This window comes from Adiantum capillus-veneris, chromosome 25 (assembly GCF_014529385.1).
Source record: "Adiantum capillus-veneris isolate H3 chromosome 25, ASM1452938v2, whole genome shotgun sequence".
In the NCBI taxonomy this organism is placed as follows: domain Eukaryota; kingdom Viridiplantae; phylum Streptophyta; class Polypodiopsida; order Polypodiales; family Pteridaceae; genus Adiantum; species Adiantum capillus-veneris.
The window spans coordinates 124956334-124978240 of NC_140955.1; the positions used below are offsets into that span (position 1 = coordinate 124956334).

A 21907-nucleotide genomic window follows, 5' to 3' on the forward strand; every position below is an offset into this window, starting at 1 on the left:
CTCTTCCTCTCTCTGCACACTCACACCCAATCTATCCGGAGCCAATGCTACCACGGACTCACTGCACGAGATTAGACGGAAAGGATGATTGAATTCAAACCACTCGAGAAATCTACAAGCACATTATGCATCACAAAAGAGCATCTAGATACAATGATGGCATCAACCAAGTGCCTGCTCTGGTGTAATCCTTGGCGGCCAATTCTTCTCATTCAAAGGCAGCCCCCTATCTCCTGCTCCCAGGCCTCCTCAACATCGCAGCCTCCCTTCAATTACATGCCAGTCCTCCATGCTCAACTGGTGGCTTTCCTTCCAAGCCCCGACTTGCTGCAACTCCTTTGTCCTCCGCAGTGCCTTGCACGCCTCCTTTTCCTCTTCTTGCAGTAGCATCACCTCCACCCTCTCTCATGAGCCCTCGGCCCTGCAGTTCATGGCCAGCACCCTTGTGGCCTCTAATCCACTCATGCTTGCTTGAAGCTCCGTTTTCAGCCCTCCAAGCTCTTGCACAGGTCGCCCTTGCAACTCGCGAGCCCCTCTCCTTGCGCTCTTGAGTAGCCCCTTTGCCGGAAGCCCCTTTACTCCTTTTCTGTAGCTGCTATAGAGCCCTTAGCTCTCGGCCTTCACCTATTCCTGCAACCATCCACCCTCTCTGTACATTGAGCCACCACAACTTCCGGCCTTCTGATCTTTTGCTCACGGCCCAGCACACCTCAAGGCGGCCTTCCCTTCAGTGATCACCCCTTCAAGGTTATGCTCAAAGCCACCCCTCTGACAGCCCTCCTTGCTATATCCCTTTGGGCAGTTCTCGGCTTTTCTTTTAGTAGAGGTCTCGACCTTGGACAGTAGGCCCCTCTCCCCCTCCTCCCCTGGACGCGCTGCTTACGGCCTCTGTTTTTTTATGCTGTGGACGACCTCCATGCCCTTGAACTCGCACAGTCCCCCCATGCAGCTTGCAACCTCCACCTTCTGGTCCTCCTGCTTACTGCAATCCAGCCCTCTTTTCCCCCACTCCCTCCTTCTCGATGGCGGCCTCCTCTCTCCCCTTATGCAGCCCCCGCCACCAGATGGCGCCTAATCTCTCTCATGCCTGGCAGATGGCAGCTCTTTCCATGCTAGGCCTCCTTGGTTGCTATATTATGCTTCTGCCCATTTTCTTCATGGCGACGAGATTACCAAAAAAGTCTTTTTTTTATAAAAAAATCCTCTCAAGTTGGGCCACCTTCCCACGAGAGAATGCTCGGCATGACTGTCGCGAGCTCCGCATACCTTGATATCCAAATTTCACTGTGCTAATGGTCCAGATTCCAACCCGATCACCAAAAATATTCTCCTAAATAGTGTTTGCCGCGGTCGACCATCGTTTCGAGCTTGAAATGACGCCCGAATAGTAAATGACCATGCAGCCGCACACGAATCCACAAAGATTTCGACTCCGCTGACCTTGATGCTCGATTTGGCGTACATGCAGTCAATTTTCCTGGCTAGCAGAGCTCCAAAACCCATCATCAACCTGTAAATTGCTGCATTTGACCTACATATCCTCACTGTACTTGCTCCAATATGCATATAGGTCTTGCCGAAGTCCGATATCATCATCCTCCCTAATGCCGGGCACGTGCTGCTGGCTTCTCCTTGTGTCGACACAAACTGGGTGCACCATCAACGTCTGCACCAGAAGAAGGGGTCGCAAGAAAGGCTGTCTGTCTCTCGCCAAGCGACTCGTGGAAAAGGCACTGCCAAGAGATCTCCTAGCAGTTGAGTAAGGCCCTGCCCCCTGGAACGGCTACGGGATTGGAGCAAGAGGAGGTGAGGGAGCAAGGGGAGAAGGGAGAGAGGGGGGGTGAGGGGGATCGGCAAAGGTAGGAGGGCGAGATGGAGGCAGAGGGAGGAGGAGGGGGGGGGGGGGGGGGGGGGGGGAAGAGGGAGGGAACTCGGAGGGAGGAGGGGCTGTTGAGGGTGAGGCTGAGGTGGAGGCTGGAGCAGGGACCTCGTCCTGCTGAAGAGGGTCGGGTCGGTTCCCCGTGGGAACCCACTGCTGCTGGGCAGGAGCCCGAGGACCACTCTGAGTGCCAGGCTGGCGCGGTGGCCCCTGTCGACGTCGACCACGAACCTGCTACTAGCCCTCCTCCGCTTGAGCCCCAGGCTCGGAGGATGGCTTTCCCTGTGTACTCTGTGACTCTACCTGCTGCTGCTGGCCAACCTTTGAGGGCTAGGGCTGGGCTGTGGTGTAGGTCGGGGTCTCCTCCCTGAACAGACCTTCGCAAGATGGCCCATTTGTCGACAAATGAAACACTGAGTCAGGAGGCCCGAATACTCCACGCTCTGTCGGAACCAACCCCCACTCACCCGAGGAAGTAGGATGACCTTTGGGAGAGTGTGGGTGCCTAACCAAAACACGTACTGAGGGAATGCCGGCCGCCTCGGCAGCTACTGAAAGATCCTCGCCTCACGGTCAGACCAGCCAGTGTTTGCAGATTCAGACTGCTATTCGCAGATTTCAGCATCTGCGTTTTCAGCGCACCGTCGTCGCCATCGCGGTCGTCACTGACATAGGGTCAGAATCTAGCAGATACAAGATTTACAGATTTTAGCCCTTAGCGTTTTCAGATTTCAGCCAGTCTCGTCGCCGTCCTCATCGTCGTCGACATCGTCAGCAAGTCCATTGCATTTAGACCATTGTACGAGATTTGTGCAATCAATAGCATAGACCTCTCTCGCCGTAGAGAGTGGGGCCCTTGGAGGAGGGTTTGACAACATTCTGGTGTTGTATTCTTCTTTCTCTCTCTCTCTCTCTCTCTCTCTCAGTCTCAGCACCTTCATTCACAGTGTCTTATCTTCTTTGTTTGTGATGATTTGCACTCTCTCACTAAAGGAACGGAGGGCTCTCCCTTATGTAAGTAAAAGAAATCTTGAGCACAGTTTGGAGCACTCATCTTGAGCAAAGTTCAACATTCACTTCCGCTGCACCTTACATTGGTATCAGAGCTTTGGTAGTATTTCTGTATCACTCAAGGAAAGAACCAAATAATTTTTTTTGCTTGTTGCGGTCGCACGTAACCCAAGTCCACTTGGGCGTGTCGATTCCTAATCGTGTTTTTGAAGAGTGACAGGAAACCCAAGAAAGGTCTTGTCCAGCCTCCACTTGTTCCTCTTTTCAATCATTGAGAGCGGACCGTGCACTTAGTGGCCAAATCTTGCACCAAATCCTATGGAGGCTTTGGTCAAGACGATGATGGACATGATGATACGACAAGAAGCGCAACGCGCTGCCTTGGAGCGCGAGCAGGAAGAAAGAAAGGAAGCCTTGGAGCGTGAGCGTGAGCAAGTGCGCTTGGTGGCCGAAGAAAGATAGGTAGCCTTAGAGCGTGAGCTCGAGCAAGCGCGCTTGGCGGCCGAGGAAAGAAAGGCAAAATTGGATCACGAGCCAAAGAAAGACGGTTAGCCTTGGAGCGTGAGCGTGAGCAAGCGCGCTTGGCGGCCAAAGACAAACAAACGGGCTTGGAGTTGGAGCGTGAGGTGCAGAGAGACCAACGCATGCAAGAGTTGGTCCTACAGGTACTCACCTCGAAATCCGAGCGGGTCAAAGATGTTGGGAGTTCATCAAGTAGCAGAGACTCGAACTCCAACAACCTCGTCACAGAGAAGATCACGTTCAATAAGTATGACGGTAAGATGGATGCTAGTGTTATTCATTCTTGGTTTCATCAATTTAATGCTTATTTTGAGACAGCTAAGAAGATAGGGAATGGCAAGTTTTTGACGACAGCCATGTACCTTGCCGGTGATGCGATTAATTGGTACCACGCATGGCAAGACACACAGTTGGCCGCGCACCTAGAGGAAGCTAACGAAGGCGCACCCCTTTCCTTCAATTGGGCCAACTTCGAAGACAAGCTTAAGGCGCAGTTTATGCCACCACAGTACCTAGCACGGTTGAAAGACGATTGGTGCAGTCTCAAGCAAAATGGTTTGCCAGTTATGTTTTTCTCTAATTGTGTTTTGCAGTCGGCACCCAATTACACAAATCGGCTGATGAGCGCAAGGAGGCTTTCATTTTCGGGTTGGACGACTATATCAGGTTTGATGTCGAAGTCCTCGACCTCATAAATTTTAACAAGGCGGTAGCGATTGCTCTCGCACAGGAGATGAAGCACAATAAGGGAAAGCCTAAGGAGAGCAAGACTTCTCAAAGTACCTCTCAGACTTCTCAGAACCCTCAGAACGGCAAGAACGGTAAGAATAATAACTCTTCTAACTAACCTTCCTCTAGTTTCTCGGAAAAGAACGCTCAAAATGAATATAAGGGTAAAGCTAACACAATTGCTAAACCTAAGCTCACTCCAGATGAAAAAGCAGCAGAAGGAATTTTAGGAGGATACATCACGTCAGAAGAACAAAGCATTTATTCTAAGGAAGGTAGATGTTATCATTGTCACATCAAGGGTCATATAAAAAGAACATGTCCTAAGATTGAATCTAGTGAATCTAAAGAACCTACAGAACCCATATCCTCTGTTAATGCCATAAATGAGAACACGAGTGTGACCCAAGTTTCTCATGATCCTCCCATTGATAAGTCTTTCATTAAGTATTATGGTCATGTGAAGGGTCGGCGTTTTGTCTTATTGTTTGATCCAGGCAGTATGCATGATGTGATTAGTGACTCTCTTGTCGAAAGAGTCCGCTTGGAGGTTAGGAAGACATCTCCTTTCGAGGTGTCGGGCTTCGCTCTCGGTATGGACTCTCTCATCTCGCAAGAGTGCCTTGATGTGTTGTTCACTGTCCGACAAGCGTCCTTCTGCAGAAAATTTGTAGTATCTCCTTCTTCAGGATGTGATATGCTTTTAGGCATTGATGGTTTCGTGAGCATAACCCTCTCATTGATTGGGCAACCAATACTTTCACTTTCAATGCCAAAAGTGACTCTCCCATTGTCATTCGTGGGGAGAAAGTTGTTCATTCTTCATCTCTCATTTCTAATGTGCAATCGAAGATTAAAAAGAATCAGGAGAAGGAGACTCTCTCAGTTTTGTCTTCTCCAAAGCACGACACATATGTTTTGCATGATAAAGACGTGATTATTTACAATGATGATGATTTGCAGGATAAAGATGTGATTGTTCACAAGGATGATGGTTTATTTGATGCTTTTTCAGTGAAGCTAACCTCATTGCAGATTTGATCAATCACAAAGAACCGATCTTGGTGTGGGGGAGCATCCACCCAAAGCCTTGCTAGGTGAGCGATTAATCAAGTGAATAGCTGTTTGCACAGCTTCTGCCCAAAAACCATGAGGTAATGCAGCATGTGACAGCATACTCCGAACTTTCTCTTGGATAGTCCGGTTCAACCTCTCTGCAACTCCATTCTGAGAGGGATTAAAAGAGCCAAGTCCCATGTATGGTTTTTCTCCAAAGACTGCATTTCCGAAACCATTGCTCTGATACCATATGTGGGGGAGCAAGAGAGAGAGCCCACTTGCTACTCTATGCAATGAGAGTGAAGGAGAAGAGGAGAGTGGCGCAGAAGAAGCACACGCAGAGAAAATACGTGAGAGAGAGAGAGAGAACTCGTAGAAAATTTTGGGAAAAGTCACGATAGTCATATTTGGGCTTGACCTTTGAGTATATGAGTAAGTGACTAGGGGGCCATTCACACTTGGGCCCCCTCACTTATAAGTCTTTTAACTTATAAGTTAATAAGTACAAGGCACTTAGGCCTTTATTCCCTAACACTTGGCTCTCGAGTCAAGATCTAAGAAACCCCTGTAGGAAGTATTGTGTATGCGCATGATTAGTCAGTATGCATTATTCGAGTGTTTCATTCGTGAGGGTTTCCTGTATTTTTTTAGTCACCGTCTTTATGTGTTCCCTTTTCATAGGCATGCCATATTCTACGTTGAACACGATTAACTCATGAATGAGCACGGATGTATGCGGATTACTGATGAAAAGATGAAATGTTTGCATTCAAGGAATCCACATTCCATGTCTCTTCCTTGGCATGACATCGTATCTGAGAGAGCACAAGAAGGATTGAGCATCAAGCATCGGCATTTCCATTGTGATTTGCCACAGTTGATAGATTTAGATCATAAAGTCAAGATTCGATCTCACGTTTTGTGTGTGTTTGATGAACGGTTTGGCACTCCGTCTCTTTGTTCATCTACATTGCATGCACAGTCTTTAAAGAAGACTATAATTTTTCCAGTCACTCTACATGGAATGGGTATGTTTATGTTTTTGTGTAGGAAGTGTTTCATGAATTTTCCTCCTCGGAGATTCTTGAAGGAGGTGGACCTACGTCCATAGACGCAGTTGGACCATTAAAGTAGTCTCAGATGACTTTGTGTCGCTTTCGGCGCGGCCCAAAGAAGCAAGCGTTGCAGACCTTTATGAAGTTCAAGTATGGTACGACCCACGCATTAGAGTGGGCCGGCGAAGAGTCCTTCCGAGAATTCCAGACACTGTTGGCAATCTCCCTCGACGCCATACAGTTTGGTACCAGTACCTCACTTTAAAAAGGAGGGGATTCACGTGCACATCTAACCCTATGTGCATGTGGACAAGCTACTTCATGTCTAGGGTTTAGGTCAGCTTAGGAAGTGTTCTGGCACCTTTTTGAGTCTGTGCGCAGGCCGTGCATGTCCAAGCACTTAGAGTAGTTGCATATCCTCTGGTTGCACACAACATGATTATCAGATTACAGTCAGTACCCTTCAAGAGCATTTTTGTAAGGTGCAGAAAGTAAATGTTGAACTTTGCTCAAGATGAGTGCTCCGAACTGTGCTCAAGGGTTCCTTTTACTTACGGAAGGGAGAGCCTTCCGTTCCTTTAGTGAGAGAGTGCAATGGACACAAACAAAGTGAATGGATACCTGTGCGTGAAGGTGCATGAGACTGAGAGATAGAGAAGAGAATACGACACCAGAGACGTTGTAAAACCCTCATCCAAGGGCCCCACTCTCGATGGCGAGAGTGGTCTACTATTGATTGCACAATCTGGTACAATGGCTGATGCAAATCTAATGGGCTATGTCAATGTCGACGGCGAGGACGACGACGACGAGACTAGGCTGAAATCTGAAAATGAATGGCTATTGTAATGGCTGAAAACAGATCAGTGTAAATCCGGCTACAGCAAGCTCTCACGTCGAGGATCTGTTGCGGGTTCGGGTCAGTTCGTAGAGGATTATTGCTGAATTCAGAAAACGCTGGCAGATTTGCAGACAAATGCAAAAACGCTAGGGCTGTCCGGGGGTTCGTAGCGATGGTACCGATGCGGCAGGAATTTGCATCAAAGGGTCAATCGCTGGCTGATATTGGGGCTGATCTGCAGTGCTACCAAAACGCTGGTATGCTGGTCTAGAAAACGCTGCTCTGATGGCTGAAAAACGCTGAGTGCAAGGCTTGGAAAACGCCAGGCTGCTTTGTGAAAAACGCCAGGCTGATGGGGTCCTTGTCTTGCTTGAGAATCGGCCTGTTGAGCAATGCTCCTGTTGCCTCCTCTGCCAGAAAGTGCTAGCTTTGGTTTGCTTATTTATTTACTTAGTAAATTGCCCTACCTAGTTCCTAACATAAGTCACTTAATAAATAAGTGAAAAATGTCAAAAATACGGAAAATAGGTTTAATGCACTGGAAAATTCCCCTGATGAATTCTGATGGATTCTGATGAGCATGGTGATGATCATGCTGTGTGCAACCGGAGGATATGCATCTAATTCAAGTGACTGGTCATGCACGGTTTGTGAACAGACTCACAAAAGTGCCAGATCACTTCCTATTCTAGACTGACTTGACTGACTGAACCCTGGTCATGCTGTAGCTTGTCCACGGACACATAGGGTTGGATGTGTCACGTGACATCCCCTCCTTTTCAAAGTGAGGTACTGGTACCGAACTGTATGGCGTCGAGGGAGATCGCCAACAACATCCGGAATCTTGGAAAGGACTCTTCGCTGGCCCACCTTGATGCGTGGGTCATGCGATACTTGAACTTCATAAAGGTCTGCAATGCTGGCTTGTTTGGGCCGCGCCGAAAGCAACAAAGTCTTCTGTGGCTCCTTCAATGCTTCATCTTCGTCCATAATCATGCGTCTACCTTCTTCAAGAATCTCCGAAGCTGAAAATTCTTGGAACCACTTCCAACGCAAAACCATGAACATACCTATTCCATGTAAAGTGATTGGAAAAAATCTTGTCTTCCTAAAAGACTGTGCATGCAATGTAGATGAACAAATAAACGGAGTGCCAAACCGTTCACCACACACACACAAACAATGAGATCGAATAGTGTCTTTCTGATCTAAATCAATCAACTGTAGCAATTCACAACGGAAATGTCCATGCTTGGTGCTCATACTTCCTTGTGCTCATTCTACAACTGTGTCGTGCCAAGGAAGAGACATGAAATGTGACTTCCTTGAATGCATACTTTTCAGCTTTTCATGAAGAATCCACATACATCCGTGCTCATTCATGAGTGAAATGTGCTCAACGTACAATATTTTATGCCTAGGAAAAGGGATCACATAAAGACGCTGACTAAAATACAGGAAACGATCATGAATGAAACACTCATACAATGCGTGCTGACTAATCATACGAACACATAGTACTTCTTGTGAGGGTTCTTTGGACCTAGGCTCGAGAGCCAAAATCGGTTCTTCTTGAGGGATCGAAACTTCCTGAGGGGGTTCTTTGGACCTCGACTCGAAAGCCAAGATCGGTTCTTCGTGAGGGATCGAGTCTGCAATGAGGTTAGCTTCACTAGAAAAAGCATCAACTAACTCATCATTCTTGTGAACAATCACATCTTCTTCATGCAAATCATCATGCTTGTGAGAAATCACATCGTGATCATCATGCAAATCGTCATGCTTGTCATTATCAGCCAAATCACCATGCTTATCATTGTCATTCAAATCATCATGCTTATCATAATCATTCAAATCATCATGCAAATCTTGTGTGTCGTGCTTTGGAAAAGAAGAGACTGAGAGAGTCTCCTTTTCCCGAATCCCTTGCATCTGTGCGTGCACTTGAGAAAAGAGTCGCAACATCTCTTTCATGTGTCGGTCGTTCATTTCTTTTCTTGCTTTATTCTCGAGATCAAATTTTGCTTCTCTTTCGTCGCGTTCACGTGCTATGGCTCCATTCTTTCTTCGTACTTACGATCAATTTCTGCTTTTCTTGCTTCGCGTTCTAACTTCCTTGCTTCGCGTTCTAACTTGTTGTTCATAAACATCTGCTCCAATTCCTCCATAGGAGTTAGTGCAATCCTTCGCGAAGATGGGGAAGGGGGAGGGTCGGAAAAACCTCCTGGTGGGAAAATTCTTCGCCTCTCTCATGCTCATCACCTCCAAGCGAAGTATCCATTCGACTTCGAGTGATGACCATCCACTGAAGTCTTGGGTTCTTGTGGGTTCTTGTGGTCTTGGATTCTTAAGTTCACGAGGAACTTAGGGTCTTGTGGGTCTTGGGTTCTTAAGTTCACGAGGAACTTGGGTTCTTGGGGGTCTTGGTTCTTGAGGTTCTTGAGTTCTTGAGGTGCTTCCTTCGCTTGCAATCTGTGTTAGAGAAGGATCTTCTCTTCACCCGAGTTCTGGTCTTTTCTGCGGCGCACCCCTTGGCGGCCTTGCGCTCACACCAAGGTTGCTTTTTCCTACCTCACGTCGATTAGCCGGCCGCTAAGTGCATCGTCCGCTTTCAATGAGTGAAAAGAGGCACAAGGGGAGGCTGAACAAGCCCTTCTTTCTTGGGTTTCCTGTCACTCTTCAAAAACACGATTACGAATCGACACGCCCAAGTGAACTTGGGTTCGTGCGACCTCAACAAGCAAAAAATTCTGTGGTTCTTGTGGTTTCTACTTCTTTCCTTGAGTGATACAGAACACTGCCAAAGCTTTGATACCAATGTAAGGTGCAGAGGAAGTGAATGTTGAACTTTGCTCAAGATGAGTGCTCCGAACTGTTGCCAAGGGTTCCTTTTTATTACGGAAGGGAGAGCCTTCCGTTCCTTTAGTGAGAGAGTGCAATGGACACAAACAAAGTGAATGGACAGCTGTGCGTGAAGGTGCATGAGACTGAGAGATAGATAAGAGAATACGACACCAGAGATGTTGTAAAACCCTCCTCCAAGGGCCTCACTCTTGATGGCGAGAGTGGTCTACTATTGATTGCACAATTTGGTACAATGGCTGATGCAAATCTAATGGGCTATGTCGATGTTGACGGCGAGGACGACGACGACAAGACTAGGCTGAAATCTGAAAATGAATGGCTGTCGTAATGGCTGAAAACTGATCGCTGTAAATCTGGCTACGGCAAGCTCTCACGGTGAGGATCTGTTGCGGGTTCGGGTCGGTTCGTAGAGGCTTATTGTTGTATTCAGAAAACGCTGGCAGATTTGCAGGCAAATGCAAAAACGCTAGGGCTGTCCGGGGGTTCTTCCCGATGGTACCGATGCGGTAGGAATCTGCATCAAATGGGCAATCGCTGGCTGATACTGGGGCTGATCTGCAGTGCTACCAAAACGCTGGTATGCTGGTCCAGAAAACGCTGCTCTGATGGCTGAAATAACTGAAGTCTTAGGGCTGAAAAACGCTGAGTGCAGGTCTTGGAAAACGCGATGCTGCTTTGTGAAAAACGCCAGGCTGATGGGGTCCTTGTCTTGCTTGAGAATCGGCCTGTTGAGCAATGCTTGTGTTGCCTCCTCTGCCAGAAAGTGCTAGCTTTGATTTGCTTATATATTTACTTAGTGAAATTGCCCTACCTAGTTCCCAACAAAAGTCACTTAATAAATAAGTGAAAAATGTCAAAAATAGGGAAAATAGGTTTAATGCACTTGAAAATTCCCCGGATGAATTCTGATGGGAATGCTGATGATCATGCTGTGTGCAATCGGAGGATATGCTTCTAATCTAAGTGACTGGTCATGCACGGTCTGCGAACAGACTCACAAAAGTGCCAGATCACTTCCTATTCTAGACTGACTTGACTGATTGAACCCTAGTCATGCTTTAGCTTGTCCACGGACACAAAGGGTTGGCTGTGTCACGTGACAATTTTACAGGGCATAGAACCCATTTTCCCTGTTTTTGCCATTTTTTACTTATTATTAAGTGACTTTGTTGGGAAACTAGGTAGTGCATCTTTGATAAGTAGATATATAAGAAAGCTAGCGCTAGCACTTTCTGGCAAAAGAGGCAGTAGGAGTCCAACCACTCACACTGCACCTTCTCAGCAAGACCAGCGTTTTGGCTCAGGACCAGCCTAGCGTTTTAACGTTTTCATCAGATCAGCCCTGGCGTTTTTGCAATTGCAGATCTACATCAGCGTTTTGCAGATTCAAGACGACAGAACCATCCCAAGTAGTAGCGTTTCTAGTTTTCAGCAGTCAAACTCCGCACCGTAGCCCCCAAACCTTGCAGATCTCACCTTCCCGTAGGAGATCCTCGCCCCACGGTCAGATCAGCCATCGTTTGCAAGATTCAGCCCGCTATTCGTAGATTTCAGCATCTGCGTTTTCAACGCATCGTCGTCGTCACCGACATAGAGTCAAAATTCAGCAGATACAAGATTTGTAGATTTCAACCCTTAATCGTTTTCAGTTTTTAGCCCGCTCGTCGTCGTCCTCATCGTCGTCAACATCATCGGCAAGTCCATTGCATTTAGACCATTGTACGAGATTTGTGCAATCAATAGCATAGACCTCTCTCGCCATAGAGAGTGGGGCCCTTGGAGGAGGGTTTGACAACATTCTGGTGTCGTATTCTTCTCTCTCTCTGTCTCAGCACCTTCATTCACAGTGTTTATCCACTTTGTTTGTGATCATTTGCACTCTCTCACTAAAGGAATGGAAGGCTCTCCCTTCCGTAAGTAAAAGGAACCCTTGAGCACAGTTTGGAGCACTCATCTTGATCAAAGTTAAACATTCACTTCTGCTGCACCTTACACATATACAATAGGGACAGACTCCCCTTTGAGCTTTACATCCAAAACATGAGTTTTGCCCCTATATTGAAGGGTGATCGTCTTGCCAAAGGCATCCAGCACACCATGTACTCTGAACATCCATAGAATTCCAAGTAGCGCATCGCACCCTTCCAATGGCATGATATAAAATTATTCTGTGTCTACATATGACTGAATATGTAGACGCAGCTTTCCTATAATGGGAGTAACGCACTCTGAGTGGCCAGGACATGCCAACCTTGCCTCTGCCGTGTACCCCATCTCTTCAACTCTGATGCCCAGCTTCATAGCTAACTCAGGTGAGATAAAGTTTTACCCCATGCTCTGCATAACTCGTTGGCATTTGTACTGGGCGTGTTACCCACCATATCTGGCACCAAACCTTTCGTGGGTTTAGGCTTCTTGCGTTTCTAGTCCTCTTTATCATTTGAGTTAGCTGGCCTTTTCCTTTCTGGCACCAAACCTGTTGTGGGTTTAGGCTTCTCGTCTTTCTGGTCCTCTTTATCATCTGAGTCAGCTGGCCTTTTCCTTTGAGGACAATTTGTAGCAAAGTGACCAGGCTGCTCGCATATAAAGCATTTTTTTTCAGCCATTAAGACCTTTTCCTCGAGCGACTTACGCACAAAAGGCTTCTTTTTCTGTTTCTTTGCCTGTGCTCCAGAAGTCTCGGCTGAGTCTATCCTTGTTGGCCTTTTCTGACCCATGTGACGCTTCAGGAGCCCTTTTCACAAAGGTCTTCTTCGCTGAATTTTTCTTCTGCTGCCTTCTTTTTTCGTTGCTCGGAAACCCACTGTCCTCTCCTTTCAACAAGGCAAGACCAGTGTTAGCAACTTCCATGAGCTGGGTGAGGGTAGCTACTCTGTTCTTAGTAGAATAGTCCCGAAGCCCTTTAGGCAGCCCACAACAATACTTCTCTATCTGCTCTGTCAATGGCACAAATCTGTAGGAGGTTATTGAGAGTAATGCTTTACAAAACCTCCGATTGTACTCCAGCAAGCTCTTGCAAGTAGCCGAAGTAAGCTGGTGCCAATCTGTCATGACGTCGGCTTCAAATTCATTTGATAGCCAAGCAGATACAAATATTTGCTTGAAGTAGACCTATGTGGCGGGTGTCTATCCTTGCATTAACAATGTCGTCCACCATGTAAGCGCATTGTCTTTCAAGAAAGTGGCAACTTTCCTGACCTTAGAGGCCTCTGTCAAATTTCCTCCTGCATAAGCTGTATCAAACTGCTGGAGGAAAGTAAGAGCCTTTGCCTTATCCTCAAAGCTACTGAAAGTGCTAAACTTTATAGCTGCACCACCTTCTTTGTAAGCTTTTGGCTTTTCCAGTGCCCCCAAATTGTCATAAGGGATTGTCTGCAACATGGGCACTGTAGTAGGAATCATTGGCGCGTCTTGAACATTGACATTTTGCTTCATAGGTGCCATATCTGGCTGCTGTCCAGAAAGACCAGCCATGCCAAAATGACCCTGTGGCACCCAAAACTGGCCCTGGTTGCTGTGAAACCTTGCTGCATGCCAATGCTACCATACATGGGGTTTGGCATCATGCCTTGCATTCCCCCAAACACTGTTCCTGGCATGTACGGCTGGCTTCCAGGCGCATAACCAGCCATACTCTAGAACATAGATCCACCCTCAAAACACCCAGGATGTACCGTGGGTGGTGGAAAACTTGATTTCCTGGTAACCAGTTCCCTGTCTGTTTAAGACAACATGCAGGCTCTGAAATGTGGCGGGTTGAAGTGGCAAAGCCTATAAAATAGGCGACCTAACCACTTGTTCAAGAACAGGAGGAATCCGTTTTGGAGCCCCTGACTTCGCAACATGCGAGTGCTCCCTATCCTGTTGGGACGCATGAAGTACTTAGGCTTGAGCCTCAACAAGCTCTATTCTCGGTGTAGGTTGTCTATTTTGTTGTGGCACTGGTGGCGCTTGCAAGAACTCCATAAACCTTGGGTTCTACACCAGTTACGAAAATACATTCACCGCGGAAACTAACCGAGTCTCGAACACATCATCCTCAAGTTGCCCAGTCATAAAGCCCTGTACTGGAGGAACATTCACATCAACAGGAGGTACAGGCAGACGTGGCCGTGAACTCTCGCCAACCTCGAATACTGTAGGAATTTCTTGTCTGTCCTTCGAAGAGGAGCCTCTTCCATATTGCCCTTCCCTTTGTCGGTCATATTGTAATCCCGCATTCTTGCACTCTGTGTCTTTACCCAAAACAACCGAGGCTCACTTCTTGAGAAAAAAGTGATTTATGTCCGGGCAACGGAACCTTGAAACCGGCCCGTAGGGCGGTGGACTTTGTCTTTCACCCGAAATTCTTTACTTTAAACACACACAGAGAGAACTTTGCAAAGGTAACCTACAACGGGAATTAACACTTAAAGCGCACACACGGCTCGGAAGCTAGAATGCTCCGAGCAGACGCCCCCAACCTGTAGGCCCCAAAATTGGCGCCCCTTTCGGTATTTCTTTAATCTTCAAGAGGGTAAATCACAAAGAAGAGTCCAGGGAATTCTTTACTTGTATCCAGCCAGATACCACCTGCTTTGGCAAAATTTTGGTAGCATAACAGCCCCAAAACTTGCCCGAAACCAATTCCCCTGCTGGAACTCACTTCCACCGACATAAACCTCTGTTTTTGCCCTAAAACAGTAAATTCAGCACGCTGTATTTACTGGTTTTTTCCCTGTTTTCAGCCCTAAACAGTCCTTGAATTGTCCTCTAATAGCGGGGCACTGTTCACAGTGGTTCTGGCATCCGTATGGCTGAAAAACAGTCCAAATTCAGTGCATAACCAGCGCTGAAAACGCACCTGTACGGTGAGGTCATCACCCTCACCGGTGCTAGCTTTTGGAGCAGCAGTTAGCTACTCCTGTTCCTGCTTAGAGAGGCTCTTGCCTAAGCAAAAACGCATATGACCACACAGCTGTACATGAGTCAAATGAAGAGCCCTCTTGAGGGGCATCACATTATTGCACGTAGGGGACATGACTTCTTGCATCACACTGTACATGAGAGGGAAAGTTTGTAGTCAATAGCTCTTAACCTGTGACAATCTTGCAAATGAAGCCTTCTCAGCTAGAAATCAAGCGCCCTCTTCTTCTGCATGAGGAAAGTGCACCAGAAAGTGCCGCTTGGCATATTTACAAGCAATTTCCTACTTTGGGCTTCTCACTTAAAAATCTGTCAACTAGTTACCCAGTTGACTTTGCAGCAGAGATCTAAAATGTTCCCCTTGTCATTCCGGAGGTAATGATGCGAACAGATTTTATAGTCCAAAATAGCAGTTCCCTAAATTTTAGGAGGTGCTTCTGCTGGACTCCCATTGGTCATCTGACCATCTATCCCCACTGGGACCGCATCCAAAAAAGCAATGTGGCCTAGCTGTCGGATACTTTCCTTTGGTGAGCCCACCTTGGCATTGTGCCTTTATTGAGTTAACTTCCTAGTATCCACCAACTTGCTAAGTGCGACGGGGGGACCTACATGATCTTGAACTGTGCCTAGACAACCTTTTACTATACGAGTTCTAGTGCCGACCAACTTCCCGTCTGCGGGTGAAACTACCGTTCACATTGGCCATACAATGTCCGACCATTTGCAACTTCAAAAAGAGGGTCTCAAAAATTAAACAAAAATCATTGGAAAGAAACCAACAACTAAGGTTAGCAGTTGCCACGACCTCGTGACAGCTGTCCGTACAGCAACACCACGTCATCAAGTGTTAGTGTGATTCGCGGATGTCTGTAGAGCTACCATGTCAGTATGTCAGCGCAATTCCCGTGCGTCCATATAGCTACCATACGCAATGTGTGTGTATATCTGCTTTAGGCCCCATCAGTCGGGGTTTCATAAGTTGTTGGGGGTTAGGATTTTCAATTCTAACCCATCTTTAAATCTGGGCCATTTGGCAAGAATTTGTAAGTTGGTAAATCCTTCTGCTTCTTTTACTTTTGCTAGGGTTTAGGCACCTCGGCCAGGATCTACAAGTCGGCTAGGGTTAGAGAGTCCTAACCCTCTAGGTCTTCATTGGCTTGACACATCAACAAGTTGTGACATCCCCCCTTCTTGAAAGAAGAGTAGTCGTCGACGATTATATCTGCAAAACAACTCAAGTTAGCTCAAAAATATCCGAGTGTCAATCTCGAGGGTCATTCAGTTTTCTCATTCCATATCAGAGCTCTTGATATCCTGGTGCAGTAAAATTAGCCATCACATTTAGATCGCACTGGTTTGTAACGGGTGTCTTGATGCACTAAAGTTACATATCCAGGCAATCTCACCCAATTAGGAATATTGAGTGGATGGCATATCACGATGCAACACAGTTGCTTACATATGCATGTTACAAGACAACAAACAGCGCCGCTGAGCACTCCTTCGAGACAAACGGTCTTAGGCATGAAGCTACTCAAAGACTACCTCCTCACTCCCCCCGCAAATAACCTAGAAAGGTTTGGGCCATGAGCTCAAAGGAATGACACAACCAAACGCTCCCCAGACCGTAGCGTGTGTCGCTTGGAGGCTCCAAATACAACTAAATGCTCCCCAGACCACCGACGTGTGTTGTTCAGAGTTCAGCCAAAAACATTCCTCTCAGGAGAGCCCGAGTTGAAGATATTAAAAAAAAAGCATAAAAAACCAAGCATTCTCAAATCGCACAAAAACAAGTTCAAAACATATGAAGTCCATTTCAAACAAATCCAAATAATATTTTCAAAAAAAGTTCAAAAAGTGTCTAAATACAAATCAAACTTAAAGCATTTTCGGTGTATCTCAATCAGTTGAGCTCGAAAAGACGATGGGATTTTCATCTTGGGACCTGTACCAAATTTAGGGTTAGGTTCCTTGCATAAGATTGTAGCCGGTTGCAGCATGGTCCATAAGCTCTTGAATAGTCGACATTGGCTTGGACAGACCGTATTCCCGTAGTGGTGATGGCAGTCCAATGATATAGCAATCACACTAGGCCTCCAAGGTTATCAATTTGAAGAGAGACACTTGAAGATAGATGTCTAGGAATTTCAAGTTGTATTTTGTTAGGGTTTTTGTGGCAAGCATTTTCAGCATACCCCACTCTAGCAGAAGCTGCACTTCAAAGGAAGATTTCATGTAACTTTGGGCAAAAATGTTCTTGAAAGCTTGCCAAGTCCTTGGAGTGTGCGGCTTGGTTGCTATAGACATCCACCATTGCATGGCATTGTCGAGAAAAAGCGGTGGCTCGAAAAATCTTTGATTCTTGTGAGTAGTTTTCCATTGCATAGATGCTGTCAAACTGCTCTAGAAATGTAAAGCTTTCCTTGTATCTTTCTCTTCCGTAAAGGGGAAACAAATTTCTTTGAAATCTGGAAGCGCCATCTTGCTTTCTCTCCTCTTAGGAGGACCAATATGCTCCGATACCACCGTAGTAGGACGGGCACCATGTGCCAACTGAAATGAACAGACTGAGATAGACATTTATCACTTCAAACAACTGAACAGAAAGACAGAGACGAAAGGGACCCGCTCGCTGCTGCTGTTGCGTCCACCCGCTCGCCATCACTGCCCCCCCTCCCCTCGCCCTCGCGCGCCATCCTGCCCCCCTCCCCCCTTCCCGCGCGCCTCAGCCCTCCCCGCGCAGTCTCCCCCGCCCTACCCTGCGCTGCCTGCCCGCCCCCCCCCCCCCCCTGCCGCCTGCCCCCCCCCCCCGCCCTGCCCCCCTTGCCCCTACCCCCCCCCCCCCCCGCTGCCCCTCCCTGCCTACCCCCCCCCCCCCCCCCCCCCCCCCCCCCCCCCCCCGCGCCACTACCCCATCCCTGCCTGCCCCTAGCTTATCCGCTTTTACCCCCCCCCCCCCCCCCCCCTCGTCACCCGCCCCTTATTCTCCCGTTTTGCATTGCCTCCCTCCCCGCCCCCCCTTTTTTGCTCGCAGGAGTCTGTCCCCACGGCTTGCTGGGAGCTTCACGTCCTTCCCGTCTTCTTCGACTCAGCAGTAGACACAGATGGAGGCTCTAGCTCCGCCACAGAGGGACTCTACCGAAGCCCCCTCGCCCGACCCCGCTGAGCCTACCATTCGACTTGCTCTTTCACCAACAGAGCAAGCGAGCCTAGCCGCAGAGGTAGAGCGCTTGTAGGCGACTTCTGTCATCTGCAAGATTCTCGGTACCCGACCCAACAGAGGAGCTGCGAGACCTTCTCCAGGCCCGCCTACTTGCAGAGGTGGGCAAGATCTTGGACGTACAGATACTTGGACGAGGCTACTATCAGTTCGAGTTTGAGACCTCTGAGATGGCGTCCAAGGTCATCGCCATGAGTCCATTGACCATCCGAGCAGCTCAAGCACACTTTCGACAGTGGAGACATGGTTTTGACCCTGCTTCGGATGTTCTGGTAGAGGAGGCAGACATCCCCATCTCCGTCTACTTTCTTGGTTTGCGGAGGGAGTACTTACCACTTTTGTCCAGGATAGGCTCAGCGATTGGGACTGTCCTAGACACACCTTGCATGACAGCCTCAGTAGCTGCCAAGGCGGCCGGCATTTCCTCAGTTTGCGTTATGGTTAGGGACACTCACACGCTCCCGAAGGTCATTCTTCTGCCTCAAGTGAGTGGGGGTTGGTTTAGACAGAGCGTGGAGTATTCAGGTCTCCCGAACCAGTGCTTCATTTGTCGACAGATGGGCCATCTTGCGAAGGCTTGTCCACGGAGGAGGCCTTGACCTACACCAGAGACTCAGCCCCAGCCTACAAGGGATGGCCAACAACCACAGGCAGAGACACAGCGCACAAATGCAGAGCCTCCCTCCGAGCCTGGGGCTCCATCGGAGGAGGGATGGCAGCAGGTCCGTGGTCGACGAAGCCATTGAAGACCCAGAGGGTTAGGACTCCCTAGCCCTAACCCTAGCCGACTTGTAGATCTTGGCCAAGGGTCCTAGACCCTAGCGAAAGCAGAAGCAGCAGAAGGATTTACCAATTTGCAGATTGTTGCCAAGTGGCCCAAATTTAAAGATGGGTTAGGATTAGAAATCCTAACTGTCACTAGTTCACACCATTTTCCTGGAAGCACACCACCGAACCGGCCACCTTACCGTGCCCAAAATGAAGAGACCATGAACCAAGTGAAGGACCTTCTTGAAAAGGGTCTTATCCATCCACTTCACGCTACTGCTCTCCGGTGTTGCTGGTTTTAAAGAAAGACGGATCTTGCAGAATGTGCATTGGTTACAGAGCTCTCAATAAAATCACTATCAAGAATAAATTTCCGATTCCAAGGATCGATGATATTCTTGATCGACTTCAGAAGTCCTCTTGTTTTAGCAGGATTGATTTTCAAAAGCTGACATCATCAAATCAGAATCGCTCCGAGAGATGTCTACAAGACAGTCTTTCGAACGAGCTTCGGTTTATATGAATTTTGGTGATGCCTTTTGGCCTTACCAATGCTCCGGTGACTTTCAACCGAATGATGGATAGGATTTTCCGAGAGTATAGATCATTTGTCGGCACTTTCTTTGATGACATTATAGTCTTCTCCAAGGATGAAGTAGAACAATAGACACCATCTGCTACAGGTCTTTCAAGCATTGCGGGATCACGAGTTAGTTATCAATGCCAAAAAGAGTGAATTTTTATTGCCGAAGATACACTTTTTGGGACACATCGTCTCACCAACAGGAGTACAGATGGACCCGACCAAGATTCACACTATACATGATTGGCTAGATTTGAAGAATGTTCATGAAGTTAGAAGCTTCTTGGGCTTGTGTTCTTACTACCTGCGGTTCATTTGAAAGTTTGCAGAGGTAGCTTCCCTTTGCACATATTGACACATAAAGGAATCCCTTTCTCGTGGGGATTGACAGAGGTGACTGCCTTTCAGACACTTAAAGAAAAACTGACTACTGGACCAATGTTGACTTCGCCAGATTTGCAAAAAGTCATTTGAAGTATATTGTGATGATTGTGGTTGTAGTCTGGGAGCAGTCTTAATGCAAGAAGGCCATGCCATTGCCTATGAAAGTCGATTGTTTTCAAGGCCAGAATTGAGAGCACAGATTTATGAGAAAGAGCTTCTGGCAGTGATCTATGCTCTTACTCAGTGGCGACGTTAGCTACTGAGAGCGGATTTTACGGTCTTCATTGATCATCAGAGTTTACGCTACTTCTTGTCACAAAAGCAAATTTCGGAAAAGCAGATACGGTGGGCTAACATCTTGTCACAGTTTTAATGTTCAGGGACAAAAAAACTTGGTGGCAAATGCTTTGTCTCAGAAGCCGTAAGTCTTGGCCATTTCTGCGATTCATCATAGAAGCTTCGAGGACATGGTTGATCAGTACGCCACTGGCCCGGATTTTTCTGATGTATTCACTCGAATACAGAATGGGAAAGTAGTAGCGGGATATTCTATACGAGATGGCTATTTGATGAAGAAAACGATGTTGTGCGTCACACAGCCGTTGGGGGAAAATGTCCTGATTGCGTTTCATTGTCCACCTTTTATGGGTCACCGCGGCATCGACACCACCTTGAAAGGTGTGGAGCGTTACTTCTTTTGGTCGAGACTCAAGAAGGATGTGGACGACTTTGTACACAGTTGTTTAATATGCCAGAAGGTCAAGTTTGACAGGTATAAGACACAGGGATTGTTACAGCCTTTACCCATTCCCACAAGCCCCTGGGAAGGAAAGTATTTCAATGGATGTCATTTTTTATCTCCCGAAGACATAGAGTGGGCATGATGGCATTTGGACTGTAGTATACGAGGGACTTGGATACTGCTTTTTCCAAGGTCCGGGAGGCTTTAGCGAAATCTCAAGAACGACATAAGAAGGCAGCAAATCGACATAGACAAGATTTAAAATTAAAGGAAGACGATTGGGTGCTTTACGGTTTGAGAAGACACGCCTAAGAAAGAAAAAGGGAAAGGAGCAGCTTTTTCCAAAGCTTAGCTTTCCAGATAAAAGAAAAGATAAATGATATCTCCTTTAGACTCAAGCTGCCTGATACTTGAAGATCCACAATGCTTTTCATGTGAGTCTTTTGAAGCCTTTTAAAGGTGACGTGCCCGATGACGGGGAGCCTGATGAGCAACCTGAAGTGGAGGAAAGCGAGGAGATACTCGTTCCAGAACAGATTTTGACACACAAGGATAGAAAGATAAAAGGTAAAGCGATTCGGCGGTTATTGGTTAAATTCAAGAACTATCGTGCATTGGATGCGAAGTGGATGGAGGAGGACCTAACAGATACTCAGATTTTAGAACTTTACCTTGAAGCATTCGGTTTGGCATAGTCTACTCCGATAGAACCCCGATTTCAGTGAGGGTGAATCTAGTTCAATGGGTTTGCACAAGAGGGGAGTCACTTTGCTCCTTTGTCAACGGATTACCCCGATTTTGAATAGAATCATTGATGTCCCCTTTGGGTTTCACGGATACTCATGGGGTGAGTAGTATTCTACTGTATGACTTTATGACAGGAATTCCCGAAAATGAAAATGATTGATTTGTGCTTGACTTGTTTGAGTGCAGGAACTAAAAGACGAAATGACTGCAGCATTTCGGTCTCATAAATCTCTATAGACATGATTGCAATAAGGATTAGTTAATCCGGCATCAATGAGGTCCGTAATGGATCTAGATGCGATTACTAAATACGTTGCCGATGGTCATGGTTTGAGATTTGGAATAAATTTGTCTGTGATTTGTCATGTGGTGTCCTTTGATGTCAAGTGATGTGATTGTCGTTTTGTACAAGTGCTGGATGTATCGTGTCTAGTGTGTTGGTACTAACAGTCAGTGTCTACTAAGACAGCTTATGGCCTCTGTTTGTTTTGCAGGCGTAATCGAGGGCGATTACAATTCTTTCAAGAGGGGGCTATGTCACAAACTGGTGACGTGGCACCCTAATAAGTTGTCCCAACTTATGGCCAAAGGATG

At 47.1% G+C, this 21907-nt stretch overlaps 1 protein-coding gene across 2 annotated transcripts in view; it reads left to right on the plus strand.

Annotated features, from left to right (window-relative positions):
* Window positions 1-21907, plus strand: part of LOC147425602 (mechanosensitive ion channel protein 1, mitochondrial-like) — a 123604-nt gene that overhangs the window by 20928 nt on the left and 80769 nt on the right. The gene's annotated exons all lie outside the window — the stretch shown is intronic.